We start from the raw sequence: 14,770 nt of genomic DNA, 5'->3' as shown, positions 1-14,770 counted from the left end.
AGGAATCTGTTTTCCACATTTCTTAGGCAACTCCTCAAATTTCTGTTGCCAAAGCTGTGTGTCATAATCCTGAGTTTCATCAAAAACAGCACAAATATCAATAACATCAGATGAATCACTAACAGATGTATTAAGCTCAGAATTCACAAGGGAATATTCAAGGGGATCAAAATCATGAGTTGTGTGAACTCCCTTGTCTATGAGTGCATCAATCATATACGTTTGGTGGCACTCGTCATCTGTTGGCTGCTTCTCAATATGGAAAATGTTGACCTCCATGGTCATGTTTCCAAAAGATAACTTCATCAACCCATTCCTGAAATTTAGAAGTGCATTAGACGTAGCAAGGAAAGGTCTACCTAATATGAGAGGAACTTTAGAGTTAGACTCAACAACTGATTGAGTGTCCAAAATTAAGAGATCAACAGGATAATAAAACTTGTCAATTTGGATCAAAACATCCTCAACTATCCCCCTCGGTTTCTTAATTGAACGATCAGCCAATTGAAGCACGACAGAAGTAGGCTTAATTTCACCCAAACCAAGCTGCAAAAAAATGGAATAAGGCATCAAATTAACACTAGCTCCTAGATCTAGCAAGGCTTGCCCAAACTCATGATTCACAATATTACATGCAATGGTTGGACAACCAGGATCCTTGTACTTAGGAGGAATTCGTTGCTCAATTAGAGCACTAACTTGCTCTGTCAGAAATGCTGTCTTCTTAACATGGTGCTTCCTCTTAACTGTACACAAATCTTTAAGAACTTTTGCATAAGTGGGAACTTGTTTAATAACATGCAAAAGAGGAAGGTTAATCTTTACCTGCCTGAGGTTCTCCAAGATTTCATTACTAGGATCCAAAGTTCGCATACCAGATTTTAAAGCTTGAGGAAATGGTACCTTAACTGGACTCTTGATTACCTCGGCATCCTTGGGGAACTCGGTGCTATCATTGCTTTGTTTCTCTTCAACATCCTCTTGCTTATCAGTTGTTGGGATGTGTAAGGACTTACCACTTTTTGTCATAATGGCATTGACTTCTTTTAAATTTTTTTGTGCCATATGCTGACCTTGGGGTGCGGATTGAGCTTGAGAATGAAACTTGCCACGCTCATTCACACTCAAGGAGCTCATTATCTTGGATATATGACCCTTTATCTCTTTGTTTTCTTCAACAACCTGCATAATCAAAGATTCAAACTTTTGATTAGTTTTACTTTGTACCTCAATAAAAGCATGCAAAGTGTTTTCTAAAGGACTCCTAGAAGATGAAGGTGCATGATATGGTGCAGGATATGATCTAGGGGGTTGTGCAGGCGGCTGGTTTTCAGACTTCCAGCTAAAATTGGGGTGATTACGCCACCCTGGATTGTAGGTATCAGAGAAAGGTGCAACAGGCTTCATATACATACCTAAGGCATTACATTGTTCCTCATACATCCCTCTCATCTCAGCAAATGTGGGACACTCTTGGGCAAGGTGATCTACCCCACCACACACAAAACATCGTCCAAAAGATTCTGCATGATTAGCCACGTGTGTTGGCTTTAAGTCTTTTATTCTTCAACACCTCTAGCTCCCTAGTGAGCATCTCAACCTTAGCCTTTAGGTTATCTTCTTCCCTGAGATGGTAAATTCCACCACCATTTAGGTTTCCTGCAGGTCGTGACCTATTTGTGCTCTCAGTAGCACTAGGTCCAGTCCAAGTGTGAGCTTTTTCAGCAAGCTCATTGAGGTATTCTATGGCCTCATCAGGATCTTTCTGTAAGAACTCACCATTACACATCATCTCCACAAATTGACGCTCTCTAGGTGTAAGTCCCTCATAAAAATAGCTCACCAAGCGCCAATTCTCATACCCATGGTGAGGACACATACTCAATAGCTCCTTAAATCTCTCCCAAGACTGATACAAAGTCTCACTGTCCTTTTGTACAAAGGTGGAGATTTGTCTTTTTAAAGCATTGGTCTTATGTTGGGGAAAGTATTTATTAAAAAAGACCTGAGTCATCTCATTCCATGACCCAATAGATCGTGGTCTCAAAGAGTATAGCCAACTCTTAGCTCTATCCTTCAAAGAAAGAACTTAAGTCTCACAATGTCATCAGTTGCATTTTGACTATGAAAAGTCGCAACTACTTCCTCAAACTCCCTAATGTGCACATATGGATTTTCATTTTCCAAGCCATGAAAAGTAGGGAGTAACTGTATCATCCCTGTTTTAAAATCCAATTGGCAAATATTAGCTGGAAACATGATGCATGATGGTGTGGCTGTGCGTGTAGGGTGGAGGTAATCCTGAAGGGTCCTAGTGGGTTGATCTTCATGTTCACTCATTTTCTCAAAATTAGAAGAATTATCAAACAAATGATCAGAAAATTAAACTCTGACTCTAACACAGGTCTACAAGCAAACCGACCCAAGGCGTCTCTATACCTGTGCATGCAAGGTAGAGAAAAACCTAACACTAAAAAAAACTACAAAAAGAAAAAGAAAATAAAAAAAAATGCAGCAAGCTAAAATAGGGAACGAAGTTACCGCCTTTACAAACTGTTGAAAAGAAAAACTATCTCACAATTCTTCTACCATCTCCCCGGCAACGGCGCCAAAATTTGATTACGCCCAAAGAATAATGCGGTAGTTGTAGCACAGCTTTGGGGTGTCGATTCCACAGGGAGACAAATTAAAAAAATAGCAAGAGAAACAAAGAAACTAAAGAAAAATATTAAATAGATAATGGAGAACAAAGATTAATTTTAAATGTAAATTAAAGTGAAGTAAAGTGATTAACGGAAAAAGTACTCAAATTTGACAAACAGTAGAGTGTCGGGAATCTCTTGCACAAATCTGGTATTTTAATTATTCTTAATTCATTGGATAACTCAATTAGGAACTCAATTCCCGCAATTCCCAATCGGAAGGTATAGATTTATAAACCAGATTTAAATAAAATGAAACCCTTTGAAAAAACATTCATCACTTTTAAAAAACGTAAATTACTATCCCTATTGATAAAATCCAATGACGACAATATACTCAGGAAGCGATATTGCAGCACAAAACTAAACCAATATACATAAATAATTGATCCAAACATAATCAAAGAACTAATCCATTCAATAGAAAAAGCATGACTGAATCCATAAACAGAATAAATTCTATGATTATTCAGAGAAGAAAACATCAACGATGAATTGAGAATGATAAAACAAAAGAGTTTTAGAAATTAAAAATCAAATACATGAATTAAGAATAAATTAGAAATACCATCTAATGTGCAAGTTCATCCCTAACCCTACTTGAGAATTTAGTTACCCATAAATATAATGGACAACAAAAATCTCCAGAGAAAACTGAAGCGAACGGTGGCCATGTAAGTCATTTTCTCCTCTCTTCAGATCTGCCTCATGTGCCTCTTCCTCCCCCCCCCCCCCCCCCAATTTCGTGCTAATGATATGCTTATATAGGGTAAGAAAGAAACCTTAATGTCCTCTTGATTTTCGCACAAAAAAATTGCCAAAATTTTAGGACTTATCTTGGAAGCCACGTACAGCCTTCAGGAGTTCGAATTTGGAAATCCTTATTAGGGACAAAGTTATAGCCCTTTAAGATAACTTTCCAATGAATCAAGAATCGAATCAATCCGATATATGACTAAAAAGATACAGTCAAAACACCAAAGTATGTCCAGACTGTCTCCTAGCGAATTTCAGACTTGGACTTCTTGTGGTTTCATTTTGTGATTTTTTTCTTTTTCTTTTCTCCCAAATTGCTCTCAAACCCCATGAATGTCCTCTTTGAATTTGACTGGGCTTGACTTACTCTTTTATAAACTCTGAAATTTGACATAAAAAAACTGCTTAGGAGTATCCCAACGTAAATAGAAATTCAATTTAAGAATACACATTAATTCAGATGATTTCTATTCACATTTTAGCATTTTAGTCCAATAATAGGGTATATAGAGTGCACTTTCGCACACTCATCAACCAAGATGTGCCATACGCCCCTAATCTAGACTTGGTGATGCTTGTGACTGGAGTTAAGGGCAATATTCAACTACAAGTGATTATTCATCTTTAAACCATCCTCAAAACTTAATTTCCTTTTTAATTCTTTCTCTCCCTTTTCGTATGGGCCTTATTCCTCTTATTGTTTTCTTTGCCATCATTCTTGGAGTGAATTAGAAGAATAGACCTGATCCACCACATTTCAATACAAGGAAAGTCATTCCAACGCCAGAGTCACCGCCAATCGCCACCTAGGTGCACCTCTTTGTGCATTGCAACGAATCGGACTATAGCCTATGCCGTTTACACCAATTTCTAGAGGGAAATCTCGTCAAATGCATCCCACCTTAACCGTCTAGTTCAATTCTCTAACAATGGACGAACTGACACGAAGAAACCTGTCTTTTATATCATTCTTCCAATTGTAGCCTTAGATGTGGGCCATACTCTCCTTATTTGGCCTAGGTGAAACTTGGAACCGGTGCTAAGAGCATTAATCAACTTACAAGCGATTACTCATGTCCAAACCATGTTTCAGGCTGGATTTCCCTTTTAGTTCTTTTTCACCATTTTAATATGCACATTAATACTTTTATTGTTGTTTCCCACCATTCTTAGAGTGAAATAGAAGATTAGACTTGATAAACCACATTTCAAAACACGGAAAGTCGTTCCAACGCCCAAGTCACCGCCAAACGCCACCTAGGTGCACCTCCATGTGCATTCCAACAAATCGGATTGTACCCTATGCCGTTTACACCATTTTCTCAAGGGAAATCTCAGTAAATGCATCACCCCTTAGCGGGCGAAACTCAATTCTGCCATTGGACGAATTGACTCAAACAACCCCTTCTTTTCCTTCATTCATCCAATTGTAACGCACAGATGCCATACCATCGGTTTCCCTCAGGCCCAAGACGCGCCATACTCCCCTTATCTTGCCTTGGTTAAGCTTGTAACCGGAGTTAAGGTCATTAATCAACTTACAAGTGATTAGTCATCTCTAAACCATGTTTCAAGATTAATTTCCATTTTAATTCTTTCCCAACATTTTTATATGGATGTTAATACTTTTTTATAGTTGTTTCCCATCATTCTTAGAGCGGAATAGAAGATTACACTTGATCCACCACATTTCAATATAAGGAAAGTCACTCCAATGCCAAAGTCACCGTCGATCGCCACCTAGGCGCACCTCTATGTGCACGGCAACTAATCGGACTCTAGCCTATGCTGTTTACGCCATGTCCTCAAGGGAAATATCATCAAATACATCCCACCTTAACTGTTGTAACTCAGTTCCAGCACAGGACGAATTCAAACGAAGAAACCCATCTTTTCTTTCATTCTTCCAATTGTAGCCCACATATGCCATACCATCGGTGTCCCTGAAGCCCAAGATGTGCCATACGCCCCTAATCTAGATTTGGTGATGCTTGTGACTGGAGTTAAGGGCATTATTCAACTACAAGTGATTATTCATCTTTAAACCATCCTCTGAACATAATTTCCTTTTTAATTCTTTCTCTCCCTTTTCATATGGGCCTTATTCCTCTTATTGTTTTCTTTGCCATCATTCTTGGAGTGAATTAGAAGATTAGACCTGATCCACCACATTTCAATACAAGGAAAGTCTTTCCAACGCCAGAGTCACTGCCAATCGCCACCTAGGTGCACCTCTTTTTGAATTGCAACGAATCGGACTACAGCCTATGCCGTTTACACCAATTTCTCGAGGGAAATCTCGTCAAATGCATCCCACCTTAACCTCTAGCTCAATTCTCTAGCATTGGAGGAACTGACACGAAGAAACCTGTCTTTTATATCGTTCTTCCAATTGTAGCCTTAGATGTGTGCCATACGCGCCTTATTTGGCCTTGGTGAAACTTGGAACCGGTGCTAAGGGCATTAATCAACTTACAAGCGATTACTCATGTCCAAACCATGTTTTAGGCTGGATTTCCCTTTTAGTTCTTTCTCACCATTTTAATATGGACATTAATACTTTTATTGTTGTTTCCCACCATTCTTAGAGTGAAATAAAAGATTAGACTTGATAAACCACATTTCAACACACGGAAAGTCGTTCCAACGCCCAAGTCACCGCCAAACGCCACCTAGGTGCACCTCCATGTGCATTCCAACAAATCGGACTGTACCCTATGCCGTTTATACCATTTTCTCAAGGGAAATCTCAGTAAATGCATCACCCCTTAGCCGGCGAAACTCAGTTCTGGCATTGGACGAATTGACTCAAACAACCCCTTCTTTTCCTTCATTCATCCAATTGTAACGCACAGATGCCATACCATCGGTTTCCCTCATGCCCAAGACGCGCCATACTCCCCTTATCTTGCCTTGGTTAAGCTTGTAACCGGAGTTAAGGTCATTAATCAACTTACAAGTGATTAGTCATCTCTAAACCATGTTTCAAGATTAATTTCCTTTTTAATTCTTTCTCACCATTTTTATATGGATGTTAATACTTTTTTATAGTTGTTTCCCATCATTCTTAGAGCGGCATAGAAGATTACACTTGATCCACCACATTTCAATATAAGGAAAGTCACTCTAATGCCAAAGTCACCGTCGATCGCCAGCTAGGCGAACCTCTATGTGCACGGCAACTAATCGGACTCTAGCCTATGCTGTTTACGCCATGTCGTCAAGGGAAATATCATCAAATACATCCCACCTTAACTGTTGTAATTCAGTTCCAGCACAGGACGAATTCAAACGAGGAAACCCGTCTTTTCCTTCATTCTTCCAATTGTAGCCCACATATGCCATACCATTGGTTTCCCTCAAGCCCAAGATGTGCCATATGCCCCTAATCTAGACTTGGTGATGCTTGTGACTGGAGTTAAGGGTATTATTCAACTACAAGTGATTATTCATCTTTAAACCATCCTCTAAACATAATTTCCTTTGTAATTCTTTCTCTCCCTTTTCGTATGGGCCTCATTCCTCTTATTGTTTTCTTTGCCATCATTCTTGGAGTGAATTAGAAGATTAGACCTGATCCACCACATTTCAATACAAGGAAAGCCATTCCAACGCCAGAGTCACCGCCAATCGCCACTTAGGTGGTCCTCTTTGTGCATTGCAATGAATCGGACTATAGCCTATGCCGTTTACACCAATTTCTCGAGGGAAATCTCGTCAAATGCATCCGACCATAACCGTCTATCTCAATTCTCTAGCATTGGACAAACTGACACGAAGAAACTTGTCTTTTATATCGTACTTCCAATTGTAGCCTTAGATGTGCGCCATACGCGCCTTATTTGGCCTTGGTCAATCTGGGAACCGGTCCTAAGGGCATTAATCAACTTACAAGCGATTACTCATGTCCAAACCATGTTTCAGGCTGGATTTCCCTTTTAGTTCTTTTTCACCATTTTAATATGCACATTAATACTTTTATTGTTGTTTCCCACCATTCTTAGAGTGAAATAGAAGATTAGACTTGATAAACCACATTTCAAAACACGGAAAGTCGTTCCAACGCCCAAGTCACCGCCAAACGCCACCTAGGTGCACCTCCATGTGCATTCCAACAAATCGGACTGTACCCTATGCCGTTTACACCATTTTCTCAAGGGAAATCTCAGTAAATGCATCACCCCTTAGCGGGCGAAACTCAATTCTGCCATTGGACGAATTGACTCAAACAACCCCTTCTTTTCCTTCATTCATCCAATTGTAACGCACAGATGCCATACCATCGGTTTCCCTCAGGCCCAAGACGCGCCATACTCCCCTTATCTTGCCTTGGTTAAGCTTGTAACCGGAGTTAAGGTCATTAATCAACTTACAAGTGATTAGTCATCTCTAAACCATGTTTCAAGATTAATTTCCATTTTAATTCTTTCCCAACATTTTTATCTGGATTTTAATACTTTTTTATAGTTGTTTCCCATCATTCTTAGAGCGGAATAGAAGATTACACTTGATCCACCACATTTCAATATAAGGAAAGTCACTCCAATGCCAAAGTCACCGTCGATCGCCACCTAGGCGCACCTCTATGTGCACGGCAACTAATCGGACTCTAGCCTATGCTGTTTACGCCATGTCCTCAAGGGAAATATCATCAAATACATCCCACCTTAACTATTGTAACTCAGTTCCAGCACAGGACGAATTCAAACGAAGAAACCCATCTTTTCTTTCATTCTTCCAATTGTAGCCCACATATGCCATACCATCGGTGTCCCTGAAGCCCAAGATGTGCCATACGCCCCTAATCTAGATTTGGTGATGCTTGTGACTGGAGTTAAGGGCATTATTCAACTACAAGTGATTATTCATCTTTAAACCATCCTCTGAACATAATTTCCTTTTTAATTCTTTCTCTCCCTTTTCATATGGGCCTCATTCCTCTTATTGTTTTCTTTGCCATCATTCTTGGAGTGAATTAGAAGATTAGACCTGATCCACCACATTTCAATACAAGGAAAGTCTTTCCAACGCCAGAGTCACTGCCAATCGCCACCTAGGTGCACCTCTTTTTGAATTGCAACGAATCGGACTACAGCCTATGCCGTTTACACCAATTTCTCGAGGGAAATCTCGTCAAATGCATCCCACCTTAACCTCTAGCTCAATTCTCTAGCATTGGAGGAACTGACACGAAGAAACCTGTCTTTTATATCGTTCTTCCAATTGTAGCCTTAGATGTGCGCCATACGCGCCTTATTTGGCCTTGGTCAATCTGGGAACCGGTGCTAAGGGCATTAATCAACTTACAAGCGATTACTCATGTCCAAACCATGTTTCAGGCTGGATTTCCCTTTTAGTTCTTTCTCACCATTTTAATATGGACATTAATACTTTTATTGTTGTTTCCCACCATTCTTAGAGTGAAATAAAAGATTAGACTTGATAAACCACATTTCAACACACGGAAAGTCGTTCCAACGCCCAAGTCACCGCCAAACGCCACCTAGGTGCACCTCCATGTGCATTCCAACAAATCGGACTGTACCCTATGCCGTTTATACCATTTTCTCAAGGGAAATCTCAGTAAATGCATCACCCCTTAGCCGGCGAAACTCAGTTCTGGCATTGGACGAATTGACTCAAACAACCCCTTCTTTTCCTTCATTCATCCAATTGTAACGCACAGATGCCATACCATCGGTTTCCCTCATGCCCAAGACGCGCCATACTCCCCTTATCTTGCCTTGGTTAAGCTTGTAACCGGAGTTAAGGTCATTAATCAACTTACAAGTGATTAGTCATCTCTAAACCATGTTTCAAGATTAATTTCCTTTTTAATTCTTTCTCACCATTTTTATATGGATGTTAATACTTTTTTATAGTTGTTTCCCATCATTCTTAGAGCGGCATAGAAGATTACACTTGATCCACCACATTTCAATATAAGGAAAGTCACTCTAATGCCAAAGTCACCGTCGATCGCCAGCTAGGCGAACCTCTATGTGCACGGCAACTAATCGGACTCTAGCCTATGCTGTTTACGCCATGTCCTCAAGGGAAATATCATCAAATACATCCCACCTTAACTGTTGTAACTCAGTTCCAGCACAGGACGAATTCAAACGAAGAAACCCATCTTTTCTTTCATTCTTCCAATTGTAGCCCACATATGCCATACCATTGGTTTCCCTGAAGCCCAAGATGTGCCATACACCCCTAATCTAGATTTGGTGATGCTTGTGACTGGAGTTAAGGGCATTATTCAACTACAAGTGATTATTCATCTTTAAACCATCCTCTGAACATAATTTCCTTTTTAATTCTTTCTCTCCCTTTTCATATGGGCCTTATTCCTCTTATTGTTTTCTTTGCCATCATTCTTGGAGTGAATTAGAAGATTAGACCTGATCCACCACATTTCAATACAAGGAAAGTCTTTCCAACGCCAGAGTCACTGCCAATCGCCACCTAGGTGCACCTCTTTTTGAATTGCAACGAATCGGACAACAGCCTATGCCGTTTACACCAATTTCTCGAGGGAAATCTCGCCAAATGCATCCCACCTTAACCTCTAGCTCAATTCTCTAGCATTGGAGGAACTGACACGAAGAAACCTGCCTTTTATATCGTTCTTCCAATTGTAGCCTTAGATGTGTGCCATACGCACCTTATTTGGCCTTAGTGAAACTTGGAACCGGTGCTAAGGGCATTAATCAACTTACAAGCGATTACTCATGTCCAAACCATGTTTTAGGCTGGATTTCCCTTTTAGTTCTTTCTCACCATTTTAATATGGACATTAATACTTTTATTGTTGTTTCCCACCATTCTTAGAGTGAAATAAAAGATTAGACTTGATAAACCACATTTCAACACACGGAAAGTCGTTCCAACGCCCAAGTCACCGCCAAACGCCACCTAGGTGCACCTCCATGTGCATTCCAACAAATTGGACTGTACCCTATGCCGTTTATACCATTTTCTCAAGGGAAATCTCAGTAAATGCATCACCCCTTAGCCGGCGAAACTCAGTTCTGGCATTGGACGAATTGACTCAAACAACCCCTTCTTTTCCTTCATTCATCCAATTGTAACGCACAGATGCCATACCATCGGTTTCCCTCAAGCCCAAGACGCGCCATACTCCCCTTATCTTGCCTTGGTTAAGCTTGTAACCGGAGTTAAGGTCATTAATCAACTTACAAGTGATTAGTCATCTCTAAACCATGTTTCAAGATTAATTTCCTTTTTAATTCTTTCTCACCATTTTTATATGGATGTTAATACTTTTTTATAGTTGTTTCCCATCATTCTTAGAGCGGAATAGAAGATTACACTTGATCCACCACATTTCAATATAAGGAAAGTCACTCCAATGCCAAAGTCACCGTCGATCGCCACCTAGGCGCACCTCTATGTGCACGACAACTAATCGGACTCTAGCCTATGCTGTTTACGCCATGTCCTCAAGGGAAATATCATCAAATACATCCCACCCTAACTGTTGTAACTTAGTTCCAGCACAGGACAAATTCAAATGAAGAAACCCGTCTTTTCTTTCATTCTTCCAATTGTAGCCCACATATGTCATACCATTGGTTTCCCTCAAGCCCAAGATGTGCCATACGCCCCTAATCTAGATTTGGTGAAGCTTGTGACTGGAGTTAAGGGCATTATTCAACTACAAGCGATTATTCATCTTTAAACCATCCTCTGAACTTACTTTCCTATGTAATTCTTTCTCTCCCTTTTCGTATGGGCCTTATTCCTCTTATTGTTTTCTTTGCCATCATTCTTGGAGTGAATTAGAAGATTAGACCTGATCCACCACATTTCAATACAAGGACAGTCATTCCAACGCCAGAGTCACCCCCAATCGCCACCTAGGTGCACCTCTTTGTGCATTGCAACGAATCGGACAATAGCCTTTGCCGTTTACACCAATTTCTAGAGGAAAATCTCGTCAAATGCATCCCACGTTAACCGTCTAGCTGAATTCTCTAGCATTGGACGAACTGACACGAAGAAACCTGTCTTTTATATCGTTCTTCCAATTGTAGCCTTAGATGTGTGCCATACGCTCCTTATTTGGCCATGGTGAAACTTGGAACCGGTGCTAAGGGCATTAATCAACTTACAAGCGATTACTCATGCCCAAACCATGTTTTAGGCTGGATTTCCCTTTTAGTTCTTTCTCACCATTTTAATATGGACATTAATACTTTTATTGTTGTTTCCCATTACTCTTAGAGTGAAATAGAAGATTAGACTTGATAAACCACATTTCAACACATAGAAAGTTGTTCCAACGCCCAAGTCACTGCCAAACGCCACCTAGGTGCACGTCCATGTGCATTCCAACTAATCGGACTGTACCCTATGCCGTTTACACCATTTTCTCAAGGGAAATCTCAGTAAATGCATCACCCCATAGCGGGCGAAACTCAATTCTGACATTGGACGAATTGACTCAAACAACCCCTTCTTTTCCTTCATTCATCCAATTGTAACGCACAGATGCCATACCATCGGTTTCCCTCAGGCCCAAGACGCGCCATACTCCCCTTATCTTGCCTTGGTTAAGCTTGTAACCGGAGTTAAGGTCATTAATCAACTTACAAGTGATTAGTGATCTCTAAACCATTTTTATATGGACGTTAATACTTTTTTATAGTTCTTTCCCATCATTCTTCGAGCGGAATAGAAGATTACACTTGATCGACCACATTTCAATATAAGAAAAGTCACTCCAATGCCAAAGTCACCGTCGATCGCCACCTAGGCGCAACTCTAAGTGCACGACAACTAATCGGACTCTAGCCTATGCTGTTTACCCCATGTCCTCAAGGGAAATATCATCAAATACATCCCACCCTAACTGTTGTAACTCAGTTCCAGTACAGGACGAATTCAAACGAAGAAACCCGTCTTTTCTTTCATTCTTCCAATTGTAGCCCACATATGCCATACCATCGGTTTCCCTCAAGCCCAAGACGCGCCATACTCCCCTTATCTTGCCTTGGTTAAGCTTGTAACCGGAGTTAAGGTCATTAGTCAACTTACAAGTGATTAGTCATCTCTAAACAATGTTTCAAGATTAATTTCCTTTTTAATTCTTTCTCACCGTTTTTATATGGATGTTAATACTTTTTTATAGTTGTTTCCCATCATTCTTAGAGCGGAATAGAAGATTACACTTGATCCACCACATTTCAATATAAGAAAAGTCACTCCAATGCCAAAGTCACCGTCGATCACCACCTAGGCGCACCTCTATGTGCACTGCAACTAATTGGACTCTAGCCTATGCTGTTTACGCCACGTCCTCAAGGTTTCATCAAATACATCCCACCTTAACTGTTGTAAGCCAGTTCCAGCACAGGACGAATTCAAACGAAGAAATCCCTCTTTTCTTTCATTCTTCCAATTGTAGCCCACATATGCCATACCATTGGTTTCCCTCAAGCCCAAGATGTGCCTTACGCCCCTAATCTAGACTTGGTGATGCTTTTGACTGGAATTAAGGGCATTATTCAACTACAAGTGATTATTCATCTTTAAACCATCCTCTGAACTTAATTTCCTTTTTAATTCTTTCTCTCACTTTTCGTATGGGCCGTATTCCTGTTATTGTTTTCTTTGCCATCATTCTTGGAGTGAATTAGAAGATTAGACCTGATCCACCACATTTCAATACAAGGAAAGTCATTTCAAAGCCAGAGTCACTGCCAATCGCCACCAAGGTGCACCTCTTTGTGCATTGCAACGAATCGAACTATAGCCTATGCCGTTTACAGCAATTTCTCGAGGGAAATCTCATCAAATGCATCCCACCTTAACCGTCTAGCTCAATTCTCTAGCATTGTACGAATTGACAAGAAGAAACTTGTCTTTTATATCGTTCTTCCAATTGTAGCCTTAGATGTGTGCCATACGCGCCTTATTTGGCCTTGGTGAAACTTGGAACCGGTGCTTAGGGCATTAATCAACTTACAAGCGATTACTCATGTCCAATCGATGTTTTAGGCTGTATTTCCCTTTTAGTTCTTTCATACCATTTTCATATGGACATTAATACTTTTATTGTTGTTTCCCACCATTCTTAGAGTGAAAAAGAAGATTAGACTTGATAAACCACTTTTCAACACAAGGAAAGTCGTTCCAACGCCCAAGTCACCGCCAAACGCCACCTAGGTGCACCTCCATGTGCATTCCAACTAATCAGACTGTACCCTATGCCGTTTAAACCATTTTCTCAATGGAAATCTCAGTAAATGCATTACACCTTAGCCGTCGAAACTCAGTTCTGGCATTGGACGAATTGACTCAAACAAACCCTTCTTTTCCTTCATTCATCCAATTGTAATGCACAGATGCCATACCATCGGTTTCCCTCAAGCCCAAGACGCGCCATACTCCCCTTATCTTGCCTTGGTTAAGCTTGTAACCGGAGTTAAGGTCATTAATCAACTTACAAGTGATTAGTCATCTCTAAACCATGTTTCAAGATTAATTTCCTTTTTAATTCTTTCTCACCGTTTTTATTTGGACGTTAATACTTTTTTATAGTTGTTTCCCATCATTCTTAGAGCGGAATAGAAGATTACACTTGATCCACCACATTTCAATATAAGAAAAGTCACTCCAATGCCAAAGTCACCGTCGATCGCCACCTAGGCGCACCTCTATGTGCACTGCAACTAATCGGACTCTAGCCTATGCTGTTTACGCCACGTCCTCAAGGTTTCATCAAATACATCCCACCTTAACTGTTGTAACTCATTTCCAGCATAGGACGAATTCAAACGAAGAAACCCGTCTTTTCTGTCATTCTTCCAATTGTAGCCCACATATGCCATACCATTGGTTTCCCTCAAGCCCAAGATGTGCCATACGCCCCTAATCTAGATTTGGTGATGCTTGTGACTAGAGTTAGGGGCATTATTCAACTACAACTGATTATTCATCTTTAAACCATCCTCTGAACTTAATTTCCTCTTTAATTCTTTCTCTCCCTTTTCGTATGGGCCTTATTCCTCTTATTGTTTTCTTTGCCATCATTCTTGGAGTGAATTAGAAGATTAGACCTGATCCACCACATTTCAATACAAGGAAAGTCATTCCAACGCCAGAGTCACCGCCAATCGCCACCTAGGTGCACCTCTTTGTGCATTGCAACGAATCAGACTATAGCCTATGCCGTTTACACCAATTTCTCAAGGGAAATCTCGCCAAATGCATCCCACCTTAACCGTCTAGCTCAATTCTCTAGCATTGGACGAACTGACACGAAGAAACTCGTCTTTTATATC

General features: G+C 40.3%; 1 non-coding gene across 1 annotated transcript; it reads left to right on the top strand.

The window, feature by feature from the left end:
- The first annotated feature begins 1,859 nt into the window (after positions 1–1,859).
- Positions 1,860–1,967, top strand: LOC122299982. The gene has a single exon (XR_006239833.1). It is a non-coding gene; the product is annotated as a small nucleolar RNA R71 (small nucleolar RNA).
- The last annotated feature ends 12,803 nt before the right edge of the window (positions 1,968–14,770 follow it).

Source organism: Carya illinoinensis, chromosome 16 (assembly GCF_018687715.1).
Source record: "Carya illinoinensis cultivar Pawnee chromosome 16, C.illinoinensisPawnee_v1, whole genome shotgun sequence".
In the NCBI taxonomy this organism is placed as follows: Eukaryota; Viridiplantae; Streptophyta; class Magnoliopsida; order Fagales; family Juglandaceae; genus Carya; species Carya illinoinensis.
This window is presented reverse-complemented; position numbering and strand designations above follow the sequence as displayed.